Raw genomic sequence first — 13,174 nt, 5'->3', positions numbered from 1 at the left:
GAGGGCTAAGGGCTAAACGCGGGTAGATGGGACAAGCTTGCTGGGCAACACAAACTGCATAGACAAGATGGGCTGAAGGGTCTGTTTTAATACTGTTTGACTCTATAGTTCCAAGTGACCCGTAGAAGATCGGGTACATGTTATTACTGGTAGTTAGCTGGTGGACAAAAGCAGTGTCAACGGCCATCCTAATGACCAATGATATGCTGGCCACAGTATAGCGTGAGCAGGTTTAGACCGCTTACCTAAGAAAGGCAAGAAAGGTCGTGCTGGTATTAGGAGTATTAGGGTTGAGAGAAGGTTTATGAGAATGATCCTGGGAATGAAAGGGTTAACATATGAGCAGCATCTCATGGCTTTGGAGTTGGAGTTCAGAAGAATGGCGAGACGGGGGGAAATCTCACTGAAACCTATTGAATATTGAAAGCCCTAGATGGAGTGGATGTGAAAGCATGTTTCCTAAGGTCAGGGACATCCATTTTGAATGGAGATGAGGAGGAATTTCTTTAGCCAGAGGGCGGTGAATCTGTAGAAGTCACTGCCACAGATGGCTGTGGAGGCCATGTCATTGGGTATATTTAAAGCGGAGGTTCAGAGGTTCTTAATTCCCTTTTTGGACCGGTTTTGAGTCTACACCCACACTGCTCAAGACACAGTTTGTCAAACTTCTCCAGAGTAGGCTCGTTCACAATGCATCTGATTGTAAGATTATGGGCAGAAGGCCAGGAGAATAGGCTTGAGAGGGATAATAAATCAGCCATGATGGAATGGAGCAGACTTGATGGGCTGGATAGCTTAATTCCATTACTATATCTGATGGAAACCGACAAACATTTTTACCCTTCCCAGAAGTTAGAATGGCTTTGGGAGTTGGTGCCAAGAGAGACTAAATCTATCTCAAGATGTCTGGTGAAGTCACAACGTCGTGGGCTGGAGCATCTTCCCCTCTTCATTACTTCCTTCTGTTTACATTGATTACATTGGTGCCAGGGTCTGAGATGTTTCAGATCGTGTCCAAGATATCCTGCAGTGGGGGGGGAGATCTGCCAGAGGTTGTGGTACATATTGGTACCAATGACATAGGTAGGAAAAGGGAAGAGGTCCTGAAAAGAGTACAGGGAGTTAGGAAGGAAGTTGAGAAGCAGGACCACAAAGGTAGTAATCTCGGGATTACTGCCTGTGCCACGCAACAGTGTGTATAGGAACAGAAAGAGGTGGAGGATAAATGCGTGGCTGAGGGATTGGAGCAGGGGGCAGGGATTCAGATTTCTGGATCATTGGGACTTCTTTTGGGGCAGGTGTGACCTGTACAAAAAGGACAGGTTACACTTGAATCCCAGGGGGACCAATATCCTGGCGGGGAGGTTTGCTAAAGCTACTGGGGAGAGTTTAAGCGAGAATTGTTGGGGGTGGGAACCGAACTGAAGAGACTGGGGAAGAGGCGGTTGGCTCACAAATAGAGAAAGCTTGTAGACAGTGCGAGAGGGAGGATAGGTAGGTGATAGAGAAGGGACGCGCTCAGACCAACAGTTTGAGATGTGTCTATTTTAACGCAAGGAGTATTGTGAACAAAGTGAATGAGCTTAGAGCGTGGATCAGTACCTGGAGCTATGATGTGGTGGCCATTACAGAGACTTGGATGGCTCAGGGACAGGAATGGTTACTTCAAGTGCCGGGTTTTAGATGTTTCAGAAAGGACAGGGAGGGCGGCAAAAGAGGTGGGGCGTGGCACTGATCAGAGATAGTGTCACGGCTGCAGAAAAGGTGGACGCCATGGAGGGATTGTCTACGGAGTCTCTGTGGGTGGAGGTTTGGAACAGGAAGGGGTCAATAACTTTACTGGGTGTTTTTTATAGGCCACCCAATAGGAACAGGGATAGAGGAGCAGATATAGGGAAACAGATCCTGGAAAGGTGTAATAATAACAGAGTTGTCGTGATGGGAGATTTTAATTTCCCAAACATCGATTGGTTATCTCCCTAGAGGGAAGGGTTTAGATGGGGTGGAGTTTGTTAGGTGTGTTCAGGAAGGTTTCTTGACACCTACAATATGTAGATAAGCCTACAAGAGGAGAGGCTGTACTTGATTCGGTATTGGAAAATGAACCTGGTCAGGTGTCAGATCTCTCAGTGGGAGAGCATTTTGGAGATAGTGATCATAATTCTATCTCCTTTACCATAGCATTGGAGACAAGTTAGAAAAGCATTTAATTGGAGTAAGGGGAATTATGAGCCTATCAGGCAGAAAACTGGAAGCTTAAATTGGGAACAGATGTTCTCAGGGAAAAGTACGGAAGAAATGTGGCAAATGTTCAGGGGATATTTGTGTGGAGTTCTGCATAGGTATGTTCCAATGAGACAGGGAAGTTATCGTAGGGTACAGGAACCGTGGTGTACAAAGGCTGTAATAAATCTAGTCAAGAAGAAAAGAAAAGCTTATGAAAAGTTCAGAGAGCTAGGTAATGTTAGAGATCTAGAAGATTATATGGCTAACAGGAAGGAGCTGAAGAAGGAAACTAGGAGAGCCAGAAGGGGCCATGAGAAGGCCTTGGCGGGCAGGATTAAGGAAAACCCCAAGGCATTCTACAAGTACGTGAAGAGCAAGAGTATAAGACATGAAAGAATAGGACCTATCAAGTGTGACAGTGGGAAAGTGTATATGGAACCAGAGGAAATGGCAGAGGTACTTAAAGAATACTTTACTTCAGTATTCACTACGGAAAAGGATCTTGGTGATTGTAGTGATGACTTGCAGCAGACTGAAAAGCTTGAGCATGTAGATATTAAGAAAGAGAATGTGCTAGAGCTTTTGGAAAGCATCAAGTTGGATAAGTCGCCGGGACCGGATGAGATGCAACCCAGGCTACTGTGGGAGGCAAGGGTGGAGATTGCTGAGCCTCTGGCGATGATCTTTGCATCATCAACGGGGACGGGAAAGGTTCCGTTGGATTGGAGGGTTGCGGATGTTGTTCCTTTGTTCAAGGAAGGGAGTAGAGATAGCCCAGAAAATTATAGACCAGTCTTACTTCAGTAGTTAGTAAGTTGATGGAGAAGATGCTGACAGGCAGGATTTATGAACATTTGGAGAGGTACAATATGATTAGGCATAGTCAGCATGGCTTTGTCAAGGGCAGGTTGTGCCTTACGAGCCTGATTGAATTTTTTGAGGATGTGACTAAACACATTGATGAAGGAAGAGCAGTAGATTTAGTGTATAAGGATTTCAGCAAGGCACTTGATAAGGTACCCCATGCAAGGCTTATTGAGAAGGTAAGGGGCATGGGATCCAAGGGGACATTGCTTTGTGGATCCAGAACTGGCTTGCCCACAGAAGGCAAAGAGTGGTTGTAGACGGGTCATTTTCTGCATGGAGGTTGGTGACCAGTGGTGTGCCTCAGGGATCTGTTCTGGGACCCTTACTCTTCGTGATTTTTATAAATGACCTGGATGAGGAAGTGGAGGGATGGGTTAGTAAGTTTGCTGATGACACAAAGGTTGGAGGTATTGTGGATAGTCTGGAGGGCTGTCACCTGAGGTTACAGCGGGACATTGATAGGATGCAAAACTGGGCTGAGAAGTGGCAGATGGAGTTCAACCCAGATAAGTGTGACGTGGTTCATTTTGGTAGGTCAAATACGATGGCGGAATATAGTATTAATGGTAATGGTACAGAGGAGATTTACAAGGATGTTGCCTGGATTGGGGAGCACGCTTTATGAAAACAGGTTGAGTGAACTCGGCCTTTTCTCTTTGGAGCGACGGAGGATGAGAGGTGACCTGACAGAGGTGTATAAGATGATGAGAAGCATTGATCGTGTGGATAGTCTAAGGCTTTTTCCCAGGGCTGAAATGGTTGCCACAAGAGGAAACAGGTTTAAGGTGCTGGGGAGTAGGTACAGAGGAGATGTCAGAGGTAAGTTTTTTTACTCAGAGAGTGGTGAGTTCATGGAATGGGCTGCTGGCAATGGCGGTGGAGGCGGATACGATAGGGTCTTTTAAGAGACTTTTGAATAGATACATGGAGCTTAGAAAAATAGAGGGCTATGGGTAAGCCTAGTAATTTCTAAGGTAGGGACATGTTCGGCACAACTCTGTGGGCCAAAGGGCCTGTATTCTGCTGTAGGTTATCTATGTTTCTATGTCTCAATGATTACCATACCGAGGAAACATGGAAACACAGGGACTGCCAGAAGTTTAAAGTAATCTGGTAACTTTCCATTTTGGTGAAAAACATCTGCAACTCTATCCAGTCTGTTCTGTGTGAGAATTGGCACCACACCAGCATGACTGGCTCTGACCAGCCCTCCGAAGTGGCCACAAAAGCCACTTAAAGGGACCACCTGGCAACTAGGACCAAGTCTCTGCCAACCTTGTCCCTGTTAAAAGTCTCAATTGAAGTCTCTCCTGATCTATACCAAGCTCACTAACAACCCAAAAATATCTCAGTAACAAATCCCCACGAATCATTGTGAAGCCAAGTGCTACACAGTTCAACAAACTTCTATAGATGTGTAGTGGAGAGTATATTAATCACATCCTGGTATGGAAACAACATAACAGGTGCCTTTGAATGGAAAATCCTACAAAATGTAGTGGATATGGTCCAGTACATCACAGGTAAAGCCCTCCCCACCATTGAGCACATCTACTCAAAACGCTGTCGCACGAAAGCTGCTATCAAGTAGAAGGTACAAGAGCCTTAGGACTTGGACCACCAGGCTTTGAACCAAAGGGGATAACTACACTTAAACTTCACTTGCCTCATCATTAAGATGTTCCCACAACCACTTTCAAAGACACTTCATCTCATGTTCAAGTATATAACATATTAACCATATAATGTACATAGAAATGAGATGTTTCTCCGAACCAGGGTATGAAGCACAGTAGGTACACATAACATACGATAACTTATGAAGACAAGGACAAAATCTACAGACGAATCACACAAACAATAAACTAAAGTGTATTAACATTAAATACTGCAAGTTACTGAATAGATTAACCAGTGACATATCACCGGGAGTCCAGAAGCCTAATGGCCTGAGGAAAGAAGCTGTTTCCCATCCTGACCATTCTTGTTTTTATGCATTGGAGTCTCTTGCATGATGGTAGAAAGTCAGAGGATGCTGGATAGATGGGTAGGACCCTTGATAATACTAAGGGCCCTGCATATGCAGCGCTCCTGATAAATGTCCCCAATCACAGGTAGGGAGCCCCTGTGATACTCTCAGCTGTTCTCACAGTCATTTGTAGGGACTTCTGGGCCAACGCTCTACTACTCCCATACCAGGAGATGCAACTTGCCAGGATGATGGTGCTCCAGTAAAACGCAATTAAGAGTGGCGGGGGGGGGGCGGTGCCTTGCTTGCCTCAACCTTCTTATAAAGTGGAGGTGCTGCTGTGCCTTCCTATTCACAGAGGTGATATTAAGGGACCAGGTGAGGACCAGATGTGAACTCCCAGGAACTTGGTGCACTTAACTCTCCAATGTTTTCGCAGAGGGGGAAGGTTCGTTTGCACCTTTCTGAAGTCCATGATTTCCTTTGTCTTCTCCTCTTTCAGGCTTCTTCTCACACCAATCCAGCAGCCTCACTGTACTCCATCTCATCATCGTTGATGAGGCCAACCACTGCTGTGGCATCCGCAAAATTGGTGACGTGGTTTGAGCTGGATCCTGCGACACAGTCATGCGTCAGCAGTGTGGACAGAAGCGGGCTGAGCACACAGCCTTGGGGAGCACCAGTGTTCAGCGTAACGGGACGAGAGACGTTGCTGCCCCCACGGACCGATGGTGGCCTTACTGTTAAGAAGTCCAGTATCCAATTACAGAGGGAAGAGTTGAGGCCCAGTGAGGGCAATTTCCCCACCAGTTTCTGGGGCATGATGCTGTTGAACGCTGAACTGCAGTCTATAAACAGCAGTCTGGCATGAGACCCCATTTTGCAGGTGGGACAGGACAGAGTGGAGGCAGAGGCCATGGCACCATCAGTGGATTGATTTGAATGATGAGCGAACTGGAGAGGGTCCATTGTAGCTGGGAGAAAGGCTTTAATGTGCTCCATGACCAGCCGCTCAAAGCATTTCGTAATGGTTGATATTAATGCCACAGGACAGTCATTTAGGCAGGTTCCTGTCGCCTTCTTTAGCCTGGAATCATGGTTGTCACGTTGAAATCCGAGGGACAATGGATTGTTCCAGAAAGATGGTGAATACATCCAGCAGCACCTCCATTATTTATTGCAATTTATTTATATTTGCATTTATAGAGTTTGTTGTCTTCTGCACTCTGGTTGATCTTTCATTGATCTTGCTATTGTTACTATTCTATAGATTTGCTGAGTATGCCCACAGGAAAATGAATCTCAGGGTGGTATGTGGTGACATGAATGTACTTTGATAATAAAATTTACTTAGTAATGCTGCGACGGAATGGCTAAACAAGCAATTTACAAAGGCAAGTTGTCCTCTGGCCTATCCAATTTCTATCACACACAGCTTGTGTATCACAAGAAACACTCGTCAACCCAACTGAAATGATGTAATCTAATTAGATTATAGTCCAAGGAGTTCAATCTTCCCGAATATGTAGGAATTCCACCCCCCTTCCACCATTAATGTGAAGTCACAGGATCAGCTCAGTTGCATTCGGTTGCTCAAGCATGTGACCTCACAACCTCTTCTACAAAGTCTTCATTCTGTGAAAGTAATTTCAAATTCCAAACTGAAATGCAGTGGGACTTCAGCCCAAATCCATCTACTCTTTCGACTCATTATCACTCAATACCATCTATTGTGCTTTAAAAAAAACAAAACCAAGCCAATCCCCTTGCATGTTGATTTTACAAACATATTTGGAACATAAAACAGTACAGCTCAGTACAAGAACTTTTGGCTTTCTTTCTTAATATAGAAATGTTCCAGCATATCAGCCTGTTCTATGCTGTCCTCATCTTCATCACAGTGAGAGTCCCACAGGTGAATACTCAAGCAAAATATTCATTAAGGACCTCTCCTACCTCCTCAGACTCCAAGTATATGCTTCCTCTTTTATCCCCGATTGGCCCTACCCTCACTATAGTCATTCTCCAGTTCTTCCTAAACATGCAGAATGCCTTATGGGTTTTCCCTAATCCTACTTACCAATGCCTCCTCTTGTTTCCTTCTATAAGCAGCTTGTACGTTCTCCCCGTGACTGTGTTGGTTTCATTACTCCTACTTGCCAATGCCCTCTCACGTCTCTTCCTACAAGGAGTTTGTATGTTCTCCCCATGACCTCGTGGGTTTCCTCTGGGTGCTAAAGCTTCCTCCCACATTCCAAAGCTGTACGGGTTAGGGTTAGTGAGCTGTAGGCATGTTATGTCGGCGCCAGAAGCTTAATGACATTTGCATGATCTTCACTGATTTGATTTGACTTGACACAAACAACATATTTTGCTGTAAGTTTTGATATACATGTGACAAATCAAACTTATCTTTATCTTTCTAGCTCTCCTAAGATCCTCCCTGGCTACCTTACAACTCCCAAAGAGCCTCATCTGATTTGTGCTTTCTAAACCTTAAAAGTAAACTTCTTTCTTCCTCTTGACTGAATGCTCCACATCTCTTGTCAAACCTGGGTGGATGGGACTAATTCACTGGGCTACAGAGTCAGTATGGATGAGTTGAGCCGAATGGCCTGTTTCCAAGCTGTGTGACCATGACCACGACACTAAGGTCGTGCTTTCCTTCAGCGTCTTGTACAATTTACTTATTCTGTGTGTTATCTGTACCTATGTGCCTTTGATGCTGCCACCAGCAAGTTTCTTTGTAGAGAGAGTGAAGTGCACCAAGTTCCTGGGAGTTCACACCTTGGACGACCTCACCTGGTCTCTTAATATCACCTCCCTGAATGAAGCAGCAAAGCAGAACCTCCACTTCCTGAGGAGATTGAGGAAAGTGAGGCTCCACCCCGCCAATCTTCACTGAATTTTACAGGAGCACCACTGAGATTGTCCTGACAAGCTGTATCTCCATCTGCTATGGGAGCAGCAGAGCATCAGACTGGAAGTCCCTACAAAGGACTGTGAATGTGGCCAAGAGGATCATTCCCTCCCATCCATCAGGGATGTTTATCAGGAGCTGCTGTGTGGGCAAGGCCCTTAGTAAAATCAAGGATCCTCTCTGACTTTCTACCATCAGGCAGGAGACTCCAATGCATTAAAACAAGAACAGTCAGGATGGGAAACAGCTTCTTCCCTCAGGCCCTTCGGCTTCTGAACTCCTGGCTGCATCACATTCAAAGTGTCACTGGTTAACCTGTTCTGTCTTACAATATTTAATTTATGCACTCTACTTTGTTTATCTATGCGCAATTCATTTTGTAGATTTATTTCTTAATTTCTCAAGTTATTGTGTGTTATGTGCACTACTGTGCTTTACACCCTGGTCCAGAGAAACAGTCTCGTTTGATGGCATACATGTATATAGTTAAATGGCAATAAACTTGACTTCTCATTGTAACTGTACCTCCCCGTATTTGTGCAAAGAACATTAAATACAGCTTGAGGCCTGGCCCATCAAACATTCCAGTGGGGGAGAGGGGTGGTATTGTTTAAAGAGGAAATATGAAGAACAATGTTTCATAGATCAAAAGATTATTGTACAAAGGGCACAATAAATGCAAAGACAGACAGGTACTGATTGTATTTTATGAATTAAGTACATTTTTGAAATCAAAAGATTTCTTTCCCTGCCTGATCTGGTGACTACTACCGCAAATTTTAGATTTTCATACTCAAGGCTCTGGAATGAGATTTGAATTCAACCTTCTGTCTGAATGCACGAGTATCTCTCACACATGCAGCCACGGCCAAGTCTTGATTCCATTCTACCCTTGGTGTTTATTCAGCTGCTGGTTAAATGTATTCATGGTTTCTTTCTTTCGTAGAGAGAGAGCACAGAACAGGCCACTCCGGTTCAACACGCGGCACCGCGCAGCGCCCCTGTTTAACACTGGCCTGGTCACAGCATCAGGGTCAAAAATCAGGGTTAAAATCACCGGCACTGCGCAGCGCCCCTGTTTAACACTGGCCTGGTCACAGCATCAGGGTCAAAAATCAGGGTTAAAATCACCGGCACCGCGCAGCGCCCCTGTTTAACACTGGCCTGGTCACAGCATCAGGGTCAAAAATCAGGGTTAAAATCACCGGCACCGCGCAGCGCCCCTGTTTAACACTGGCCTGGTCACAGCATCAGGGTCAAAAATCAGGGTTAAAATCACCGGCACCGCGCAGCGCCCCTGTTTAACACTGGCCTGGTCACAGCATCAGGATCAAAAATCAGGGTTAAAATCACCGGCACCGCGCAGCGCCCCTGTTTAACACTGGCCTGGTCACAGCATCAGGATCAAAAATCAGGGTTAAAATCACCGGCACCGCGCAGCGCCCCTGTTTAACACTGGCCTGGTCACAGCATCAGGATCAAAAATCAGGGTTAAAATCACCGGCACCGCGCAGCGCCCCTGTTTAACACTGGCCTGGTCACAGCATCAGGATCAAAAATCAGGGTTAAAATCACCGGCACCGCGCAGCGCCCCTGTTTAACACTGGCCTGGTCACAGCAGCAGGATCAAAAATCAGGGTTAAAATCACCGGCACCGCGCAGCGCCCCTGTTTAACACTGGCCTGGTCACAGCAGCAGGATCAAAAATCAGGGTTAAAATCACCGGCACCGCGCAGCGCCCCTGTTTAACACTGGCCTGGTCACAGCATCAGGATCAAAAATCAGGGTTAAAATCACCGGCACCGCGCAGCGCCCCTGTTTAACACTGGCCTGGTCACAGCAGCAGGATCAAAAATCAGGGTTAAAATCACCGGCACCGCGCAGCGCCCCTGTTTAACACTGGCCTGGTCACAGCAGCAGGATCAAAAATCAGGGTTAAAATCACCGGCATATGCTGTGAAATTTGTTGTCTTGTACAATGCAAAACATAATAATAGAAAAAGAAAATATATAAAAGTTAAATTAAAATTGTAGTGCAAAATTAGAATTTAAAAAGTAGTGAGGTAGTGATCACGCGTTCAGTGTCCATTCAGAAATAGGATGGTGGAAGGGAAGAAGCTGTTCCTGAATCATTGACTGTGTGTCTTCAGGCTCCTGTACCTCCTTCCTGACGGTAGCAATGAGAAGAGGGTATGTCCTCGGTGATGGGGGTCCTTAATGATGGGAGCTACTCTTTTGAGGCATCACCCCTAGAAACTACGGAGGCTAGTGCTCATGATAGAGCTGACTGAGTTTACAACTTCCTGCAGCACAGATCGATCCTGTGCAGTAGCCCCCCCCCCACATACCAGACGGTGATGCAGCCAGTTAGAATGCTCTCCACACTACACCTGTAGAAATTTCAGTGTGTTTTTGGTGACATACCAAATCTCCTCAAACTCCTAATGAGATACAGCCGCTGTTGTCCCTTCTTTGTAGCTGCATCGATATGCTGGGCCCAGGATAGAGCCTTAAAGATATTAACAACCAGGAACTGGGAATTGCTCACTCTCTCCACTTCAGGTCCCTCGATAAATTACAATGACCAATTAAACTACGAACTGGTAAGCCTTCGGACTGTGTGAGAAACAACGTGGTCACAGGGAGAACGTACAAACTGTTTACAGATGGCACTATAATTGAACTCTGATGCCCTGAGCTGTAATAACATGAGGCTAACTGCTACACCACCGTATGTCACAGTGCAATGTATTAAAAAAACTATAAATTACAATACGTGTACATTACAGGTTGTGTAAAATGAGAGAAAAAATAATAAAGTGGTGTTCGTGGTGGGCTGGAGATACGTCTCTACCAAAAGTGCTCCTTCCCTCTGCTAGCCTGCAGGTCACCCTCAGGCAAGGAGTAGCACCTGCTTAGCACCCCTCCCCTCCCCGAGGATCAGGGCCATGTGAAGCCACGGGAGCAGCTGGTGCATATCACAAGTCCTGGTTATCCGAAGACTGACAGCAGGCAGACAATCTCTGATGAGTATTGACAGTGACTGGGGTCGCCCGTCTTTGTAAAGACAACGCCCTGAAGAAGGCAATGGCAAGCCACTTCTGTAGAAAAAATTGCCGAGAACAATCACAGTCATGGAAAGACCATGATCGCCCACATCATAGGACACGGCACACAACAAATGAACAAGTGCTCGCGGATTTGTTGTCCACTCAGAAACCTGTCGGTGGAAGGAGTAGACGCCGTTCCTAAAATATTGAGTGTCTTCACTCTCTTCAATTTTCTAAGGGATTTTTTGGCAAGTATCTTTTATTTCTAGAGACCAAGAGGCCCCTTCCTTGTCTTATCCACGGTAATAAACAGTCTACTGGAGAAACTCAGTGGGTCAAGAAACAGCTGTCAGGGGGGAGAACTGATGACATTTCGTGCCAAAACCCTGCATCAGGACAGAGTGGAAAGAGATTGAATGAGGAAATGTAAGCTTCGACGTGAGGCATCGACAGCTCCCTTTCTTGCCTACAGATGTTGCCTAACCCTGGGAGTCCCTTCAGCAGACTGCTTGTTGTTCCAGCATCAGCAAGCTCTTATCTCTTTCAGTTTGTCTGACATGGTTTTTGCTTATTTATTTATTTATTTATTGAGATACAGCGCTGAATACACCCTTCCAGCTACACCGCACAGCAACCCATTGATTTAACCCTAGCCTAATCATGGGATAGTTCACAATAGCCAATTAACCTACTAACCGGTACATCTTTGGACTGTGGGAGGAAACAGGAGCGCCCAGAGGAAACCCGTGCAGTCATGAAGAGAACATACAAACTCCTCACAGACAGCGCCAGGAAAAATTTTCACTAAACACCAACATGCAAAACTTTTCCATTAATATTGTGCAGTTGTGATGAAGAACTCCGGCTAATTTTCCACAAGTTGCTCGACTTTGAAAAAGCACAAAACCCCAGAGACTGTCGTGCGTGAAAATCACAGATTCCAAGATACTCAAACCACCCCGTCTGGCACCAACAATCTTTTAATGGTCAAAAGTCACTTAGATCACATTTCTTCCCCAAATCCAGTGAGCAGCAGTTCTGTGGGCGAAAACGCCTTGTTAATGGGAGAGGTCAGAGGAGAATGGCCGGACTGGTTCAAGCTGACAGTAACTCAAAGAACCACACATTACAACAGTGGTGTGCAGAAGAACATCCCTGAACACACATGTCGAACCTTGAAGTGGATGGGCTACAGCAGCAGAAGACCACGAACATGCACTCAGTGGCCACTTTATTAGGTACAGAGTGTATACCAGCTGTAAGCAACTGAGGAAGGGGAGATGTTTGACGGCTGCTGGTTGAAAGAGATGGTGAATGGATGAGAACAGGGCTGGCACGTGGGATCTGTGCTGCGCCTCCTATGAGTCAGTAAATGCACTGTGCAATCTCTACGGACTATAAAAAGATCTTAAATTACAGTCACGGTAAGCAAAAAAATGACTGGTTCATGTGGCTTTTGCCTCTCAATCACAAGTCTGTGATGCAAGACTCAAGCAGATGACACTCCAGAGCAGCTTCATCTTGGACAAGTGATGGAAAAGAAAGCATCATCTTGGGAGCAAACGCGATGGAGAAAAAAGAACTGAGAAAAAGAAACAGCATTTTTTTTTACTACATACCAGAGACAGGGTGGCAGGAGGTACAGCCAAGATAGCTGTGGGAATTGGTAGGTTTATAAAAGATGCTGGTCGAGAGTTTGTCTCCAGAGATGGAGACAGTGAGAGATCGAGAAAGAGGAGGGAGGTGTCAGAAATGGACCAGGTGAATTTAACGGCAGGGTGGAAGTCGGAGGCAATATGAAAGATGGAAGGAAGTTGGAAGTTGCCTCCCACCGACTGACATCCGCCAAAAGCAGAAGTTCCTGGTGGCCTAACATTTTAATTCTGATTCCTGTTCCTGTTCTGACACGTCAGTCCATGGCCTCCTCTTGTACCAAGATGAGGTCACCCCTCAGGGTGGGGGAGCAACACCAAACATTCCATCTGGATGGCCTCCAGCCCGATGGCGTGAATATCGACTTCTCCTGGTAAAAAAAATTCCTCCCCTTCCCCTCTTCTTCTATTCCCTACTCTAGCCTCTAACCTCTTCTCACCTCCTTCTGGATCACCACCTTCTTCCCTTTCTCCTATGGCCCACTCTCCT

At 45.8% G+C, this 13,174-nt stretch overlaps 1 protein-coding gene across 2 annotated transcripts in view; it reads right to left on the bottom strand.

The window, feature by feature from the left end:
- The window catches only part of LOC134346939 (nucleotidyltransferase MB21D2-like), a 49,257-nt gene that overhangs the window by 23,810 nt on the left and 12,273 nt on the right, over window positions 1–13,174 (bottom strand). The window lies entirely within an intron of this gene.

The sequence above is a fragment of the Mobula hypostoma genome, chromosome 5 (assembly GCF_963921235.1).
Source record: "Mobula hypostoma chromosome 5, sMobHyp1.1, whole genome shotgun sequence".
NCBI classification, from domain to species: Eukaryota; Metazoa; Chordata; class Chondrichthyes; order Myliobatiformes; family Myliobatidae; genus Mobula; species Mobula hypostoma.
This window is presented reverse-complemented; position numbering and strand designations above follow the sequence as displayed.